The sequence below is a fragment of the Sturnira hondurensis genome, unplaced genomic scaffold (genome assembly GCF_014824575.4).
Source record: "Sturnira hondurensis isolate 20B ecotype Veracruz unplaced genomic scaffold, ASM1482457v3 Scaffold0014965, whole genome shotgun sequence".
NCBI lineage: Eukaryota > Metazoa > Chordata > Mammalia > Chiroptera > Phyllostomidae > Sturnira > Sturnira hondurensis.
The window spans coordinates 113,409-129,086 of NW_028087596.1; the positions used below are offsets into that span (position 1 = coordinate 113,409).

General features: G+C 40.7%; 1 pseudogene; it reads right to left on the minus strand.

The window, feature by feature from the left end:
• Positions 1-1,405: 1,405 nt before the first annotated feature.
• LOC118999595 (rab-like protein 6) lies at positions 1,406-15,418 on the minus strand (annotated as a pseudogene).
• Between the last annotated feature and the right edge of the window lie 260 nt (positions 15,419-15,678).

Sequence of the window (15,678 nt, forward strand, 5' to 3'; positions counted from 1 at the left end):
TATTAAGTAGTACATTGAAGTAAATTTTCTATATGCATATAAATTTCTTTATGTTCCAAGCACTTTACTTTTATTATAATACAACATAAATATATCTAAAGTCAATCAGACACCCTGTTTTTTCTGGAAATACAGTGTATAAGGTCCTTTACCACCTTTGTTATTTTACTCCTAGGTATTTTAATTTTTAGATGCAATTTTAAGTGGCATTTTTTAAAGCAATAAATAGGAGAGTTTTATGGTTGGACTGTGAAAGGAGAAAAAGAAAATGAGTAAAGATCTTGGCTCTGGCTGGAGACACGTCTAAACTGGTGTGATGTTGGACACAATACCTGGGAAGAGCCTCTCCCGGGAGACTTACAGTACTTTCTAGCATCAGTTGATGTGCCCAGAAAGCCCTGGGACCAGAGGTGCACAGCCCAGGTGAAACCACTCAGGAAGCTGAGCAACCTGCATGTGGTGGCCTGGGCAAGCAGGAGCCATGCAGTGATCAGGATGCTGCCATCATGGTTAATGGCCTCGTGTGCCTCCTGGTCCTCCTGGGCCTCTGACCCTCCCTGAGAAGTACAAAATGGGCACCCTCTACCTCCTTTTTTCAGGGCAGTGTTGGAACCCCTAGATAGCACAAAGTGGTCATGCACCCAGCTGCTGTCTAATCCAGAGCTCCTCCAATCCCCGCTTCACGAGAGGCCCACACAAAGCCCCTCCCCCAGGAAGGCCTCCATGTCTTCTACCTCTGTCCTCCTACCCCGTTGCTACTGCTGGTTCTCCCAGCCTTCCTCCGGATCCTTGCTTTTCTCATGCTGCTCCCATTATTCAAAGCCTTTTCTTGCTCCTCTCTGCCTTTCTTCTTATTATTATTTTCGCCTGTGTTCACCAGGCGACCTGTCTTATCCAGCCCCATCCAGAAGAGATCTGTGTCATTCTTCACTCTGAAGGAAAAGGCAGGGGGCTTGGGTGTCAGGACCGCTGGGCAGAGCCGCACCCTCTAACACCAGGAACTCATTCTGTCTCTGGCATTTCCGAGTTGCTTTCTTTAAGCAACTCAGAGTGGCCTTCTTTAGGGGCACAAGTCTGTTGGCAGCAGAGGCCTGCTGGGTAGCTTATCTTTGAGGTCCATGTTGTCCTGGAAATGCGGCACCATTAGGGTTCCTCCTGGGGTCTACCCATCACTGTCGCTGTCCTAGGGGACCTTGGGCCCTTGGGCCCGATTCTTTTCTCTCCATCCTTGGGCAGGGCAAGGGAAACTGTATTGTCCGGGACACTGGTCAGGGCCATCTGTAGGAACAAATTCCTCCAGGGTTTGGAATTTCACTGGGTCCTCTGTAGCTGCAAGTGAATCTGGGAGGAATGGGGTCCACTAAGCAGCAGGAGAAATTTCAAACAGCCACAAAAGGATGCTGTGTCACTGGGATGGGCTGGCTGGGACACAGAATGTGCTGGTGACTGCAGTCAGAGAGGACTGCAGGGAGGGGAAGGCTGAGGGGATGTGGTGGAGGCATGGCTGTAGGGCTGGCTTGAGCTTGCTGAGTCTGGAATTCCCCATGGACATGGCCTCAGAACTACCACCAGTGACTGGGAGCTCAAGGACAGGCTCTGCCCATTGGCCACCAATGGGGATGTGTGCCACTATCATCTCGAGGACTATGCTATAGTTATGGTTCTCAGTCTCCTGCTACACCTTCAGCTCCTCCAGCATGGTGTTCATGCCCAGCTAGCTTGTCTCCAGTTTGCCACATTTGTGTCTGTCTGGAGCCAAAGGAACAGGATATTAAAGAACTTATGAAGGTACTTCAAGCCAAAGCTCTTCATAGAAAACTCAGCATACTGGAAGTAGGAAGAGTCTGGCAGCCTGTCCAACCTATCAATGAAGTCATGCATGTTGGCAGGCTGGATGTCACGATGTTCACCTACATCATGGGAATTCTTCAGTATGCACCCTGGAACATAATTTGATACCTTTGGGAGTTCCTGCAGAAAGTAGCTGAAGGTCCACTGATTAGTAATGTCAAATATCATGACTACCTCATTACAGTTCTTGTACATGTCCAGGAATTCAGCCTCCAGGACCATCTCAAACTCTGCTTCTAGGATGTGGTTTCTCATCATCAATCCATCACTCTGACTTTTGCAATTTCTTTAGTCAATTACATCCTGGAACTCAACTTTTATGATCCCAACAGTGGTTTTATAGCTCCACTGGATGCTGATGACCTGGTTTTCCTGTGTGAGGGTGAATTTCACAGAGTTCTTGCTCTGCAGCTAGTGCCACAGAACTATCTTATCTGTGTTCCTGTCTTCTCCAATCACTACCTTCACTTTGTATTGTACTCCCTTGGCAAAATGCATTTGCAGTACCTGGTTGATGGGCTGCAGTCCTGCAGGGATGTGCTTCTTGAAGCATGGAACCTGCTGTGAACCCCACCAACATCTGGAACATGAAAAACATTATGCTCTGTGTCTGAGCTTGGCATGACCAATAGCTCAGCAGCAACACTGTGGCAGCATGAACAGGTGGCACTATACCTCTATCCCAGTAGCCAGGCACCTGCCTGGAGGGCCACTCTGTGTTTCTCAACTGCAGTGACTGCACTCCAGGCCCCTTGGGCCCCAGAACATCTACTGAGCCCTAACTGTGTCACTGTCTAGGCATGGATTAGCCAATTGTTCTCTTAATTTTTCGTTCTGATAGATTGTCTTGATGTATAAAATGTAACCAATTTCTGAATATTTATTTTATACTCCACTACATCACTGAATTTATTGATTAGCTCTATTAAATTTTAGATGAAGTCTTCAGGGTTCTGTGTATAAAATATCATGTCATCTATAAATAATGACTTGGATGTTATTACTTCTTCCCTCCCAAGTTGGATGTCTCTTATTTATTTTTCTTGTCTGCTTACTGTGGCTAGGACTTCCAGTAATATGTTAAATAAAAGTAGTGAAAGGGGACATACTGTTTTGTTCCTGATTTTAAGGAAAACACTTAGCTTTTCCTCATTTATTATGATATTAGTTGTGGGTTTGCCATATATTACCTTTATTCGGTATTTTCCCTCTATTCCCAAGTTGCTGTGAGATGTTTTTTTTTTTAATTTTTAAATTATATATGGGTACTGGATTTTGTGAAATGCTTTTTTGATTCAATTGATATACAATTCTTATTCTTCATTTTTATGGGGTGAATCATATTGAATGATATATTAATATTGAGCCAACCCTGCACCCCAGAAATAAACCACACTTGATTATGGTGTATGAGATTTTTATGTATTGTTAAATTTGGTTTGCAAATATTTTGTTGAGAGTTTTTGCATCTGTGTTCATCAGAAATATTGATGTATAGTTTTTATTTTTTGTAATGTCCTTGGTTATAGAATCAGGATAATGCCTTTGTAAAATGACTTTGGAAGCCTTCTCTGCTCTTGAACTTTTTGAAGTGGTTTGAGAAAGATGGGTGTTAATTATATGATTGTCTGTTATTTCATCTTGTCCAGGACTTCTTTTGTTGGAAGTTTTTTTAAATTATTTTTTTATTTCAGTTCCATAGTGGTTTGTTCATATTTTTTATTTCTTTGTGAGTCAGTCTTGAAAGATGATGTTTCTAGGACTTTAATAATTTCTTCTAGATTTCTCAGTTTTGGCATATAATTGTTCATAGTGTTTTCTTAAAATCTTTTGAATTTCTGTGGTGTTAGTTGTCACTTCTTACTTATAATTTCTAATTTTATTTATTTTGGTCCCATCTCCCTTTTTCTTGATGTTTCTGGTAAAAGGATTAGCAAACTTGTTTATCTTTTCAAAGACTCAACCCTTCATTTTACAAATGTTTTGTCTTTTTTTAGCTATATTTTTAAATTTTCACTGTGCTCTTTAATATTTCCTTTTTTCTCCAAACTTCAGGCTTTGTTTTTTTTCCTACTTATTTCAACTGTAAAATTATACCCTTTATTTGAGATTTTTCTTGTTTCTTTAGAGAGGCTTATATTGCTATAAACTTCACCTCATTGGATGGCTTTTTATCTGTCCCATAGATATGAGGTTGTGGTGTTTTTATTTTCTTTTGGTTTAGGTATCTTCTGATTTCTTCACTGATCTCATTGTTAACCTATTCATTTTTTAGTAACATGATATTTAGCTTCCGTGTGTTTGTGTATTTTTCAGTATTTTCTTCTTATAAATGATTTTTACTTTAATACCATTGTGGCTGCAGATAATGCTTGATATGATTTCCATCTTCTTAAATTTATTGAGATTTCTTTTGTGGATTAACATGTGATCTGTCTTAGAAAATGTTCCACGTGCACTTGAAAACAAAGTATATTGTGTTGCTTAGGGTTGAAAGGTTCTATAAAATATGGATTTAATTTATCCTATCTAATTTGTTATTATGGTCACTGTTTCTATATTGATTTTCTATCCTGAAGACATAAAATGTCAATGGGTGTTAAAGTCTCCTACCATGAGACTCACTCTATTACTGCTGATCTCTCTTTTATTTTCATTACTATTCACATTGTATAATTAATTTCTCTAATGTTGAATACATAAATATTCACAAAGTGAATATGTTGCTATTGTATCAATTCCTTTATTATTATGCAAAGCCTGTTTTGTTTCTTAATATAATCTTTTTTAAAAAAAATTTGTGATGTAAACATTCCTATTCCAGCTTTTTTTATTTCCATTTCCATAAAGTATCTTTTCCATCCCTTTATTTTCAGTTGTATGCATCTTTCAATTTGAACTGGGTCTCTTGTAAGAGAATATATAAAGATCTTGTTTTCTTATCTATTTTTTAAATATATATTTTATTGATTATGCCATTACAGTTTTCCTCTTCCCCCTTCACTCCCCTCCACCTTGCACACCCCTCCCCCACCATTCCCCCCTTTCATTTATGTCCATGTGTCACAAGTTCTTTAGATTCTGTATTTCCCATAGTATTCCTGCCCTCCCCCCTGTCTATTTTCTACCTACCATCTATGCTACTTATTCTCTGTACCTTCTCCCCTCTTCTCCTCCCACTCTCCTGTGGCTAACCCTCCATGTGATCTCCATTTCTACATTTCTGCTCCCAATCTAGCTGTCCTCTTGGTTTGCTTTTTTTTTAGGTGTGGTCGTTAATAACTGTGAGTTTGCTGTCCTTTCACTTTGTATTTTTAAACTCCTTTTTGTTAGATAAGTCCCTTTAACATTTCATATAATAAGGGCTTGGTGATGATCTCCTATATCTTTTGATTGGAACATTTAATATATTTATACTCAAAGTGATTTCAATGGTATGTAGTTTTTGCAATGTTATTATTCATATTTAGGTTCCTTTATTTTTTTTCTTTCTTATTAAAAAAGTCCCTTTAACATTTTTTGGTAACACTTGTTGGGTAGTCATGAACTTCTTTAGCTTCTTATTGTTTAGCATGCTGTTTAGCTCTCTCTTAAATTTATTTATTTATTTATTTTGAAGTTTAAAATTTTTATTTTATTTTTTAACTTAATTGGTTTTATTGTTGTTCAATTATAGTTGTCTGTATTTTCTTCCCACTCTTCCCCCTCCCCCCTAAATTTAAATGACATCCTTGCTGAATAATCTTGGTTGAATATTTCATGCCACTCTCTTTTGTCCTGAAAAGTCTCTGTAGCAAAATCAGCTGACAGCCTTATAGGTGTTCCCTTGCAGCTAACTACCTGTCTTTCTCTGCTGCTTTTAAGACTCTTTCTTTGTTTTTGACCTTTGATATTTTAATTTAATGTACGTGATACAAGCCTCTTTTGGTTCATCTTGTTTGGGACTCTCTGCGCTTCCTAGCCATGTATGTCTACTTTCTTCCCCAGGTTATTAAAGTTTTATTTCTTTAAATAGGTTTTCAATCCCTTGCTTTCTTTCTTCTTTTACTGGTACCCCTGTGATGTGAATGTTGTTAATGCTCAATGTTGTTCTTTAGGTCCCTTAAACTATCCCCATTTTTAAATTATTTTTTTCTGACCTGGTTAGTTACATTCTGCTACCTCATCTTCCAACTCACTGATTTGATTCTCTGCTTCATCTAATTCCCTGTTGATTTCTTTTAGTGTAGTTTTTATTTTTTATTTCTGATTGGTTATTTTTACAGTTTCAATGTCCTTTTTAATGCTTATCATCTCTTTGTCAAAGTTCTCAGTAAGTTCCTTGAGCATTTTTATAATAGTTGTTTTGAATTCTGTATCTGGTACTTTGTTTGCCTCCATTTCATTTGAGACATGTTTCTTTTTCTTTGTATTTTGGGTGCCTCTTTGTATTTATTATGTAGATCTTCTATGTCTCCCAGGCTTGGTAAGTTGGCCTTATGTAGTAGGCATGCCATATACAGTCCGTCTGTATCACTGGGAGACTCACCTAGAAGTGTGCTTCAGGAATGTTCCATGTAGTGTTATATGTAACCTCATTTTGTAGTTGAGTCTGGATTACTACTGGCACATCTGTGGGTTGGACTGACCCTCAGGATGGCTCAGTATGAAGATTGGCCATGCTAACAGTGTGTGAGCCATTACTCAGGGGCTGACCCATGAAGTGGAATTCATCCCAGGGGGGTCTGGAGACCTTTCACTGGATGTGCTGCTTGTGGACCTAATCTTGTGGTGCTCTGCTCTGGTCTATAAGCCAGCCACCAGGTGTGTTGCTTCTTTAGACTCTAGGGAAGGACTCTGCTGAATGTCAATATTAGACATTGACTGTGATAGTTTCAGGGTCACTTGTTAAGAGCTACAAAGTAATCCACAATTGGAAGCTGACTATACTGGCCTGGGTGCACATGGGTAGGACTAAGCTATGAATAGAAACCTGCTGCCACACATAGCAACTCAAGAGGTTAAGAGACCTAAAGCTCCAGATCCACAGCTGCTTATTGGCTGAAGCAAGGCTCAGCCACTGAAAGAGTTGGCTGGTATGCAAGTTGCATGAGTGAAAGTACCGGGGAGTCACCAGGATGGAGATAGTAAAGTCCACCAGGTTAATGCCCTGTAAGGGAAGGGCTCTATACAGGAAGTGTAGTGCCCATTGGCTGCGTGTGAAGATCGTCCTCACCCTGAAGCCATGCAGTGCAGCTTCACCCTATGTGTATCTGGCACACTGAGCATGACCAGAATTCCTCAAGAGTTTTTTCACTGAGTTCAATGTGGGGCAAGGTTGGTTGTCACCAGTGGAACTTCAGATATTACATAAGTTGTGTAGGGCAGAACCTTGAGGAGTCATCAGGGTGGAGTTAGTGTAGCTCATCAGCTAATGCCCTTTGGGGTAAATGAATTATCCAAGAAAGATGGCACATGTAGGCTTTATGAAAGAACTCAACATAGAAACTTGGTGGCTGCTCTTCTAGACTTCTTTTTGAAGCCACACAGATCAGTTTGTCCCTGTATAACTCTGGTGTTCGCCAGAGTACCTGCAAAGTACCTGCAACTACTACTTTGTGTGCTGCCCCTTTAGAGAATGCATGGGTTTGTAGCAGCCTCTGGTCTTGCTCAAATGGAAGAAATCTCCACTAATTTTTATAACCATATATTATATGGACTCTTCTTTCCGGCACCACTGTTCAGGGATGGAGAGTCTACTGTTTGGCTGAGACCCCTTCACTCCTAGTGGGGGACATCTATAGCTGTATTTTCCCATTGGGTTCTCAAGTACCACATGTGGGTGAGGGTCCAGCCAGTGTTGCATCTCTGCCTTTCTGACCAGTCTCAACATGGCTTCTTCTTTATATTCTTAGTTGTAGGACTTCTGAACAGGAGATGCTTATCTTTGTAGATTTTTCTATAATTTATTTGTAATTTTGATGTGGTCATAGTAGGAGGTGAGTGCCATAAATCTGCTTTTAAATACTATTTTGAATAATCGAATATGGTTTATACCCAGAAACACGTGAATATAATAAAAAGTTTGTTGCTATTGTCTGTGCTTCCAAGTATTTATAAAAGACATAGAAGTTTTTATTTTAACATAAGACAAGCACCATAAGGGATTCTGACTATTGGTGTGCTAGTGTAACCAAACTAGTGAGGTCTCATACCTGCTACCCATAGGCAATAACTCTGGAGACAGAATCCAGTGGGAAGGAAAATGAAAATTTTATTTATTATATGTATGCACATATTTCTTGATGCCTACCCTCAACCCCACCACAGGAGAAGCAATCAGGCTACTGGTAGGTGGCTGCCACAGTGGTTTTGTATAGATTCATGTGCAGGGTAGGGGCATGGGGTTTGTTGCCTAGCTGTGCCACCTCCTGGGACCTGTTGGCCCAAATCTCTCACCCCACCACTGCCTTGCTCCCAGTACTGGTAGTGCTCTTGGTCAGGCCATAAATGTCTGGTGAAGGGCATGGGGCCTTACCATCCTTGGCTGCACTGGTGCCATAGCCAGCTGGACTCCCTTAGCATAGGTCACAGGCAGGCAACCACCACCACAGCTTCTGGCCTGTGGAGGAGTATGGGGTTTTCCAGGCCTGAGCCAGAGGTGTGGGCTGCAAGCAAGAGGCAGCCACCATGGAGTGTGGAGCTCATCTGCCCATGGCCTCTGATGTGGGTCATGGCTTGGTGGCAGCCACCACAGTTCTCTACCTAGGGGAGGGGCATGGGACTTGCCAGTCCCAGCCTCTTTGAATAAGTTGGCTGAGACTTCCCAAGCCTGCTAGAATGAGGCCCCCCTCCTCCCTTCTTCCTGGAGCTCCTTACACTCCAGGTTAATTGTGGAGCATTCAGGGAGGTGCTGCAGGAACATTTCCAGGCTACCCAGCACTGAAGGTCCAGGGACTCTACCCCCAGTCATTTTGGAAGGAAGGGAGAATCTGAGAGAGTAACATTACCACCTACTATCCTTTTAAAGCCTCCCCACAAATCGCCCACATGACAGAAACAGATGAATGGATATATCCTGACCATCTAACCACATTCCCAATTTTGGGTGCCATCCTTACATGCCGCTCTTTTACTGTATTATGTGTGCCTCATCATGGTTGCTGGGGTGATGCACACATGTGCCATCTTTGGGACTTCTCCACACCTCCCCATTTCCGGGGTGGGGGAGAGTTCTCTCCCATTATAATTTCTTTCTATAACACTCTGGACCCTTGTAATCTTACAAGTGTCGACAGATAGATGAAAGTCTCATTCTTCAGCAACTACTTCCTGCTGACCACAGCCATAGTCCTACCTATGGCCAGAGATCCCCAACAAAGCAGGGTCTGGAGTGGAGGGGATCCTTCAGATAAAGAAGAAGGATCTTGCAAAATCCAGGTTAGTTGTTGTCCCTGGAAAATGGAATGTGTGATGTCCAAAGGATGGTATTACTGAATAAGCTGGAATATTTGTCATGTTCTGGAGGTGACCGATTTGGCAAGAGGGTTGGAAGGCACAATCAAAACTATAAAAACTAAACTACAAAGATAGAAATTAATTCTACAGTGTCCCCGATTAAGAAGGAACATGGTTTTCTTGGAGGAAGGTATGGCATACCTGTCTAAAGTCTTAACTGCCTAATATACTCAACTTACATTAGGCTGAGGGAGATAACTTGAGATGCCCCACCACTTTAACACTTCTGGACATTTTCTATCCAAACTGTTAAAGTAGAAAAGAAAGCAGTGTTAAAATGAAGCCAATAGACAGCCTCATACTCCACCAACTCAATGTATAGTCCAGCAAAACTGTTGAGTCCTAGGAGGCAGTGAGGCAGGTAGGTTTTTCAGTGGGGACTACACTTGTTCTGAATCCACAGACTACCTTTTAAGACATTCAGTTCCAGTGCCTTTGCTGAAATGATACTAAGCAGTGACAATTTGATATCATCAGGTTAAACCAGTTCAAGTCTCAAGTGAAAACAAACCTTAAAGACAATTCCACTAGAGTCTCATGGTCATGATGGAGCATTGTGAATTTCCATAAAACCTGATTCCTATTGCTAAGATTACACTCATTGGCCTCAAAAGCACTGTAAATTTTCAATTTTGCCTCATTGTGCATAAAAACAACAAAAGCAGCACTGAAAACATAGCCTTTTTGTTTGCTTTGCTGGAACTTCCACAAGGAATCTTCAGATTGACATTTACACAGCACCTTGGGGCATAACATTCAAGCCTCACAACTGTCACATGCCTTTTCCTGCAGTACCACTATTCCTTAAGTCGTTGAGGTTCTCATCATGTCTTAAAGTTCATCCTTGTCATCTTTCAGGAAAGCAACCTTTGTTCCTTCCCTGGAATGACTGCCCTGAACCACATGACCCAACAAGGTACCAGGCCATTTTTTCAATGGGCTTTTGTTAGCTTCCAAAGTCAATCTTAGTTCCTCAAGGCTTTCTGGTAACAACCAGAGCCCAAATATGCCTCCTTCATGCATGACATTCCAATCAAAATAGTTTTGTTTATTAAAACCATAATTTTAAATCAGTATTATCAGTTTTATGAAAAGAAAATTTTATGTTATTACTTATTAAGAATGCCAAATTCTAGAGGGATTTGGGTAGGGAGAAAACTACAAAGCAAAAAGGAAGATCTTTGTCCTTCCGATATCCACCAAATTGCATTTCCATGCCTTACATGTTTCATTATTTTTCTTCATAACTTAATGTGAAGTTTTAGCTTTTAGGAACCTCAATTACTTTATAAAATAGTAGTAAAACAAAAATCTAAAGCAGAGTTCAGATACAGAGTTCCAAAGAAATAAGAGGGGACTAAAACTAGCCTTATAATCTTGTTTCCAAATATCACACTAACCGGTCTCACAGATGACCTTTCCCATGTCCCAACAATGGCACAAAGCCCCAATGGTAGAGACATTCTCTCACTTCACCCAGCTCTAACTATCTCTAGGTGACCTTTCCTATATCCAAATGGCATGAAGTCTCAAATGGCAGAGATATGTTCTCCTAGCTGGATTGTACCCAGCACCAAAGGCACAAAGCCTCAATGCTAGAGACATTGTCTCACTTACCCTTGCATCCACTGGTCTGCTGGGAGAGACACTATCTCTTACCAACTAATATCATCATAGATACATGCTCTCTTGCCTTTTAAAGAGAGCTCTAACCAGCAAGAGATGACCTTTATTAGGTCCAAATGGCACAAAGCCCCAAATGGCAGAGATAGAGGATTCCTAAGCTAAGTTCTCTAAGTTCCCCAAAGATAAGAAAGCAAGAAACAAAGCTTAAAGCAAAGAATAACTTAAACTAAGCAATGAGGGTTTTTTTTTTCTTTTCTTTTTTAAAGCACACTGTTCTATGGCCTCTACAACCTTCACAGACCTTACTTACGCAGAAATAACTATAACTCATTTTCAATCCTTGTCCTTTTTAACAATGGAATGGACCACACTCAAACTCTGTATCTGGCAGGTAAAAATCTTTAAATATTTGAAAACATAAATAAAGGAACATTGTAACTTGGCACTGAGGCTCACTATCTTATTTCAAAGGAGAAATTTCAAATCTCCTTCTGGAGTGCAAGTCCAGCTTTCCTTTTCAGAATCAACCACAGCAGCAGGGTTTAAACCTCCACAGGTGGTGCTCATTTTATTCGTACAAGGTGGATACAAGGCTTTATCCCCTTGAGCATTAGAGAAGAATGTGTTGTCAGAAGGACATCATGGGAATCAGTACTTTGCTTAGCTAACTGCTGTTTAGGTCCTTGAGTCTTCCAAGTCTTTAGTAAGACTTGGTCCCCTGTTTGGAATGGGTGTAAGGGTTCATCAGATGGGTAGGCAGACCTGCAAACTTAAGCGAAATGGTTAGTATTTGCCTTAAATGTTGTACATATTGCCTAATTTTGTACTTATGCTCTATATCTGGGGGTGGGGAGCACTCCCAGAACCAAGATTTGGAAGGGTCTCCCATAAATTATTTCAAAAGGGCTTAGCTTAAGCCCACTTTTAGGCATTACCCTAATCTGGAGCAAAGCAATTGGAAGTGCCTGGTCCTATTTCCAATGAATTTTCTGGCATATTTTTTTCCAGGGTCTTCTTTATTGTGTGATTCATTTTCTCAATCTTTCTCATAGATTGAGACATCCAAGATGCATGAAATTTCTACCTTATTTGCAGCGCCTGTCCAACATTCTGGGAGATCTCCAAAGTGAATGATGGTACATTGTCATTCTGAATACTGTGAGGAAGTCCAAGCCTTTAAATTATTTCTTTAGGTAGAAGTTTTGCTACCTCAGTCACCTGCTTAGTTCTGGAGGGTTATCTTCTAACCATCCAGGAAAAGTGCCCATGAAAATGAATAAACATCTGAAATTTCTTCTGGTTTAGGCATGTGTGTGAAATCTACTTGGCACTCCTCAAATGGACGTAACTCTTTATATTCTACTGCCTTTTTCTCTGGTGTGTGTTCTGTTTTAGGATTATGTTTTGGCACATATCTTACAGGCTTGGGTGATTTTCTGAATAGTGCTTCGCAAATGGGGGCCCTTAGGATGTTGTCTAATGAAGTCCATCAAAGCTTCCCTTCCATAATGAGTCCCTTCCTGTAGGTGTTTGAGGATGTAATACACTAGAGTCTGAGGAAATAAGATCCTTCCATGGGTATTGATCCCCCATATGGAATTGGGATCAGTGCTAGTGAATCCCCATTCATGGGCATGTTCCTAATCTTGTTCTGTATAATGAGGTTTACATTTTGACAAGTCCAAGGAATATATGTTTTAAAATTAAAGCATATCTTGTACTAAAAAAAATGACAGGTCCAATCAGCAGATCAAAACCCCTAAGTGGCAGCCCTCCAACTGCTTGTTTTGCTGCATCATCAGCAGTTTGGCTTTTCTGGTTCATTTGGGAACCATCCTTTTGGTTTTCTGGGAAGTGCATAGTGGCAACCTAGTCTGACAGATTCACTACCTCTAGTAATTGTAAAATCTCTTTTGCCTGTTTAAAATCCTTGGATCGCAAAGTTAAGAGTATTCTTTCCTTTCATATTGCTCCATGGGCATGGACTAACACAAAGGGATATATAGAGTCCATGTAGATGTTAACCTTCTTTCAGTAGGATAGCACTGCGGCTCTAATGAGTGTTATCATTTAGCTTTTTGTGTTGTGTTTTCCAGTGCAAGGGCTTGGGTTTTTATTACCTTGTCTCTACCATAGACAAGGTAATAAACTGTACTCCGTGGTAGCTGGGTACTACCATGTACCCAGCTCATCACTGGCCATTGCCCATGAGGCTATTCCTGCCTGTGTACATTTGCCAGTCTGGTATTGCCAATGGTTGGTCCAGTAGAATCAGCCTTCTAGAATAAACTTGGTCAATAATTTCCAAGCAGTCATGCTAGAAGGCTGAGTTTCCTTCTGTTTGGCAGTAGAGTGGCCAGATTCAAAGTTATGATAGTCTTCAAGGGAATATTGGGCTGTCCAACAAAATGGCCTGGTATTTCTCCAGGCAACCTGTCACCAGCCAATATCATCCTCTCTGTTCCAATAAAGTTAGAAGCTGATGTGATACCAATACAGTAGTAGGCCAATCCAAAACGAACTTCTTAGTTTCTTATAAAATGTCACAGGGAGCTGCCACTGCTTGAAGGCATGGTGGCCACCCTTTTGTCATGTGATCCAATTTCTTTGAGACATAAGCTATGGGTCTGAGAATGTTTTCCAGAATCTGGGTTATTACCCCCTGTCCAATCTCCAGCCTTTCAAGAATACGCATTTTAAAAGGCTTCTGTGAACTGGGAAATTCTAGCTCAGGAGCCAAAACCAGGTATCAAATGCTACCTGGTTTTCCGTCAAGGTATCAAATGCTACCCAAGAATTCCTTGTCCATTCAAAAGGTTCAGAGTCCAGTCCTTTCAAAGAGTTGTAAAGTGGTTTTGCTATAAGGGCAAATTTTGTAATACAAATTCATCAGAACCCCATAACCCTGAAAAACCAAAAAACTGCCTTCAGTTTTCTGGGATTTCAAGTGTGGCAATGCTTTGCTTTCTATCTTCCACAAGCTCCCAGTTCCCTGTTTCAGTTCAAATCCCAGATATGCCACCTTCTGTTTGCAAATCTGTGCCTTGTGTGGCAAAACCTCATATTCCCTTTGTGCCAAATGATTTAGGACTGTGATGGTGTTGAGCAAATAATCCCTGTAGGTGCTGCTAGTTATCAATATGTCATCTATATATTTCAGAAGATCTCCTGATTTCAATTGAATAGGCCTTAATTCCTTGGGTAATACGTTACCAAATATAGTCAGGGAATTCTTCAATCCTTGTGGCAACACAGTCCAGCAGTGTTGCAACATGGTTTTCCTTTTGGGGATCTGCCACTCAAAGTTGAACAATTCACCTAGCGGGATTCAGAAAAAGACATCCTGCAATTCTAGGACTGAAAACCATTTGCTCTCTCTAGGAACCATGATCAGTAGAGTACAGAAGTTGAGCATTTGTAGAATGAATGTCTTGAACAATGTCATTTATGGCTCTAAGTCCTGTAAAAATCAGTATTCATTCATGCAAGCCTTTTTAACTGGCAAATTGGGAATGTTATAAGGAGACTGGCATGATCAACTTAGTGCCAATTTTAACGATTTTTGCAATACTGGCTGAATCCCCTCTAAAGCCTCCTTTTTGAGGGTGTACTGTTTCTTCCATGGGATATGCACCCCCTCTTTGATGTTAGTGTTCAACATTTGTGGGTTAGACGTAACTGCTTTACCTGGGGTTTCAGCAGCCCAAACAGTTGGGTTGGCCTGTCCATAGATCTCAAGTGGAAAGAGTTTACCTCCAGGACCTTCCGGGCAAGTTAGCAGTTATTGGAGGTGGAGAGCATGTTCCAGTGGGATATCTATACATAGTTGCTACTTTTCAAGAGAAAAAGTTATTTGGGCATGCAATTTGCAAGGTAGATCTCATCCCAGCAGTGAAACAGTGAAGTCTGGTATGTAGAGAAAACTATGTATGATATTTTGATCCTCAATCTGTCATTCTATTACTCTACCGTAGAACACCTCATTCTAGGTGTTTAAGGAGTGCCTGTTTTGTTGATTGTCCAGTTACTCCAGTAATCATTACTACATTTAACTCTCCTCGATTACTTTTATATTTACCACTGAGTATGAAGCTCCGATATCTATAGGAAAGTCAATTGGCTTTTTCCCTATCATCAACTGTATCTGGTGCTCCTCTGGAAAAATAGTAATAAGTCAGGAGATGTCCAGGGGAGCCCCTGGGCATCCTCATTTGTCATCAGACTCCCCTTGCCTTTTTAACACTTCCTAGTTAGAATTTTCATCTCTACTTTTCCTTTTGATATTCAGGCACTCCTTGCTCCAATGGCCCTCCTCCTTGCAATGGGCACGTTGATTGGCCCCTAATGGGCCTGTCTTTTTTTTTAGGGTCCCATCTCTTCTGATCTCACCACCCTGTTCCTAATAATAGCATGGCCTGACTTACCTTCCTTGATTCCCAGACATTGTAGACTTGAAAGGCTATGTCTACCACCTAAGAGGGATTCATTCCCCATGCCCCATCTAAACTCTGGAGTTTCTTTTTGATACCTGGGCACTTGCCCAATGAAAGTCATGTTCACCATCTGCACATTGTCTTGTGCCTAAGGATTTGCATTAGTGTGCTTTCTATTAATCTAAGAAATGAAAGTCTTGAAATTAATCTAATCAATGAAAGTCATGTTCACCATCTGCACATTGTCTTGTGCCTAAGGATCTGCATCAGT